Source organism: Bacillus rossius, chromosome 3, assembly GCF_032445375.1.
Source record: "Bacillus rossius redtenbacheri isolate Brsri chromosome 3, Brsri_v3, whole genome shotgun sequence".
NCBI lineage: Eukaryota > Metazoa > Arthropoda > Insecta > Phasmatodea > Bacillidae > Bacillus > Bacillus rossius.
Window position 1 is genome coordinate 24,613,748 of NC_086332.1, and position 4,219 is coordinate 24,617,966.

At 28.6% G+C, this 4,219-nt stretch overlaps 1 long non-coding RNA gene across 1 annotated transcript; it reads left to right on the plus strand.

Moving 5' to 3' along the window:
- Positions 1-48: 48 nt before the first annotated feature.
- Positions 49-3,491, plus strand: LOC134530374 (uncharacterized). Its single transcript, XR_010074805.1, has 2 exons — positions 49-221; positions 367-3,491. It is a non-coding gene; the product is annotated as an uncharacterized LOC134530374 (long non-coding RNA).
- The last annotated feature ends 728 nt before the right edge of the window (positions 3,492-4,219 follow it).

Genomic DNA, 4,219 nt, shown 5'->3' on the forward strand with positions numbered 1-4,219 from the left:
CGCTGCTATCTTAGTATACTCCCTTCTCAACTCCTTTGTACTCCTATAATTCGGGCTGGTTCGTACATGTTCGGTTTTTTTTTGGTTTTTTTTATCTGTACGTTCAAAACAAACATTGCAATATTGATCAAAAAATTGTTGACTAATGTTATTTTATATTTTTTTAAGAGTAAAACACATGTACACAAATATTTCCTTGTTACTAATTATGAGATTTTCAGGTAAGTTATTGAGCTATTTCTGTTTGATTTGTTAGGAGATTAGTTTTGTCCGTTTACAAGTTAACATTGCTTGTGTTATTCTTGGCAAGTAATCATTTCTTATATAAATTTTTGTACACTATAGGGTTATCTTTTTAAATTTTAGGTAGCGTGTGGAGATTTCATCTTATGTTCATGAGCGCACAACGTATAAAATCATAAGAAATGTTTTCTGGTGGTGTGTAGCAGTTAACCGCATTTAAGTAAAAATATTTTAAAATAATTGTTACCAGAGCTGAATTACATTGAGGTGAGTGCACTTAATATAATTTGGGGTATTGCAGGAAAAATTATAAATTCCTAAAGTGTTTTTTACTTCCTGACATGTTTAAAATTATTATTCTCTATGAGGGTTGTTTGATACTGCAAGTAGTTTATCATGTTTAACATGTGGATAGGTTAGGATTATTTATTACAAATCTGTAATATTGAGATACTGCCCTTGGGTTAGCTGGATTAAAAATACAGTGAAATTTGTTAGGTTAGTAACATTATACGTACAGTGATTCTAAGTACAGTGGAATTTACATTTGGTTAGCTTGGGATAGCACCAATTAAAAATTCTGTAAAATCAATTGAATGGTTGGATGTTACTAATCTAATCTAACCAACCAATATACATTTTACAGTGATTTTTTAGGTTATTATCTCACGTTGCTGCTTTTTGTATGCAAAATAAACTTTGGACACTTTTTTTTTTAACTTTAAATATGTACCTGTATTTACTCTGAAAAAAGTTTTTTCTAAATTCAGACTGGTTTTTGAGAAATCACTGTTTATAGGTTACATTACATTACCTGTGCAGTAAAGGGCCTGTCACCATGTTGTTCTTTAATTGAGTTGCAGATCTTGTTGTTTTTCATACACAAATTGTCTATTTTTTATTTGGATATTGCAATGCAGTAACGTAAATTAAAACATTAAAAAAGTTATGTGACTCCTTATTGTGCATTCCAAACCCAAAGCATCAGTCCTTGAGAGCGATATTTTTTAGCAGTTTATAGGTGCAAAATTCTGATTTTTTACGTGAGACAACACATAACCTGACATATAAAATAAATTTTCAGTTTGTAACAAATGATTCCTTTTATACGTCAGGTTACGTGCTATTGCAGGTAACTAATCTGCGCTTTGCGCCTCCATACTGCTATAAAAAATCCCTGTCAAGGGTTGGCATTTTGGTTTGGATACACATTAGAGACTCGTAACTTTTTTTAAAACTATTATTTACGTTTCATTAGGTTATAATATTCAAATAAAAAATATATACATTCTTATATATATATGGAAAACCACAGGATCTGCTATGCAATTAGAGGGGAAAATGGTAACAGCTGCTTCACTGCATAAGCTATCTAGCGTGACCTGCAAAATGTGATTTCTTGAAAACCAGTAGGAATTAAGAAAAGCTGTTTACAGTTTTAATAGAGGAAGGTTTTTAGTGTCTGAAACGGTATTTTCAAAATTTTATAATTTAATTTATGGATAAGCAGCAACAAAAGAAAATTACTTTTTTTAAATTTAGCTAACCAACCATTCACATGATTTTACAAATTTTGTATTGTTTATACTTACCTACTTTAACATTAAACTACTGTTAAACAATTTATTTCAAATTTTTAAAAATATATTTGGGAATTAGCGCAGTATAATCGAAGACGTTTACTGTATTGATGATTGATTTACTTTATTGATGCACAACGAAGTTGTATAATTGTTGGATTGGTTAAGCAAATTCAAGCATCAAGGGTACTGATCACTGGTTTTTAACATTATATTTTCTTAATGAATCCATTGGTTAAACGTTAAAACACTGGAATGGCTAAATTTCCATCGACTGCTTATGTTTTTTTCCGCATGCTCACTTGAAAACAATTACAGGGTTATACTGTAGTTCACAGTTGCAATACTTGGTTAGGTTAGTTACATAAGTGCTGTTAAATCATGAAAATGGTTAGGGAAAGGTAACTTCTTCATAACTACTGTAAAATGGTGTAAGCAATTATTCTTTAGGTAAGTTTACCTAGACTTTAAAAATAATTTATTTGGCGAAGTACATAGTACTAAGAATTACTATTTATCAAATTTGGTTTGTGTGGAAAAGTTGTTACTCTAGGAAATTTCTGAATCCATCTTTGTAGGAATATAAACTAATATTATTAGAAACAAAAAAAGAACAATGTGTGGTATATTTTAATTTTCTAACACCCTCTGAACTCTGCAGTTATGCGATTACCGATAATAATTGTAAATCATTGCAATATACATCCGACACATTTTGTAGTGATTTCACAACTGTACTATGAAGTAATGCCATCGACTGCTGCAAAATAACATGCTGACATCTATTCTTGTGTAGGCATTTTGTTGATACGACTAAAATATGAACATATAGGATATATATAGAATCTTACAAATTTTGGTAACCTACCTAAGTACTAATACTCTCCCCGAAGACTTTGGTTAGATACTTAAAAAAAAAAAAAAAAAAATTAACTGCTTATGTGACATGCATTACGTGAAATTAATTCAACTTGTAAACATTTTGCTTGAGTCAAAGCCTAGATTTGCTTAAGCTAATAACAAGCAATTACATCACTTGAGGCCCTGAGAAACAAACTTCTAAAATTGTGTAGTTACTTGGATTGTTAAATACCTAGTTTTTCTGCAATAATGGGCACAAGAGCAATAGAATTATGTTTTTCATATAATTTTTTTTCACATAAATGAGTTTTTGTCAAAAAGTATTTGGAAAAAATATCTATTTGAAAGGACAAAGAAAAATGTTAATTGTAGTACATAAATGAGAATTTACCAAAATATTTAATGTATCAAATTTCTAACTAAAATGGTTTTGAAATTAATTTATCATTCTGGTATGCATAACTTTTTTCTTTGATACATTTATTTATCAGTTTCATTTCTCTTTAGTACAATATAAATCATTTAACTTTGATTTCTTTTTTGTTTCAGGCTTGTGGAGAACAGCTTTTTTTTATCTACTCTTTGGCTGGCCAATGTAAATAAGCAATGATTTTGTGAATGCAGCGAGAGAGTTTATTTGATGTATTTTAAAATCACTGATAATATTTATTGATGTATTTTAAAATCACTGATAATATTTATTGATGTATTTTAAAATCACTGATAATATTTGTTTTGTGGCTGGAAGATGGTAACCATGGTGACTTGTGAATTTTTATGAAGATTAATAAAAAGCAGTAAAAATTATTAATGGTTGTCAGAAGGAATTTTTTTTTCAATAATCAATCAAACATCTACACTCTACAGTAACAATTTTCCTTAACTCAAATAATATTTCAATACATATCTTATAAAGTATTCATATATGTACAATACAGACCAATTTTGAGCTAGTCTGATATCAGTATATTAGTTATTATGAACATATACTATCAGAACTACCATTTGCATATAGTGCACATACATACATAACACTAGCCAACAACCATTAAAAAAAAAACACTACTATATACACTTACATAAAAAACAAACAAATCATAGACAAGTACATATTACGTATTCACTATTATATTCTAGAGCCAATTCCAATAAGTGTATTATCAATAAAAGAAAATATTTTTTTTTAAATAACAATATTTCAATATGAAGGAAAATCTGTATTCTGAAGTTCTTGTATATGTTTGGTATCAATCAATGTAAATTAATCAATCTTTGATAAAAAAAAATATCCGAAAATGATTTATAAATTAAAAAAATTATTGCCTACCAGCTCTGGGTTTTGCATGAAGGTTCAACTTCTCTGACTTCTGAGATTACAGACAAGATTTTAATTAACAATACTATTGGCTTCATTACTAGATTATCTTTCAACCTATAATTTTTTATTTGAATCAGTTCATTGAACTGAAATATTTGCAGCAATTTCTTTAAATGTTTATGAACTTGGATTATTTAAAATACAAATGTAGGTAGGC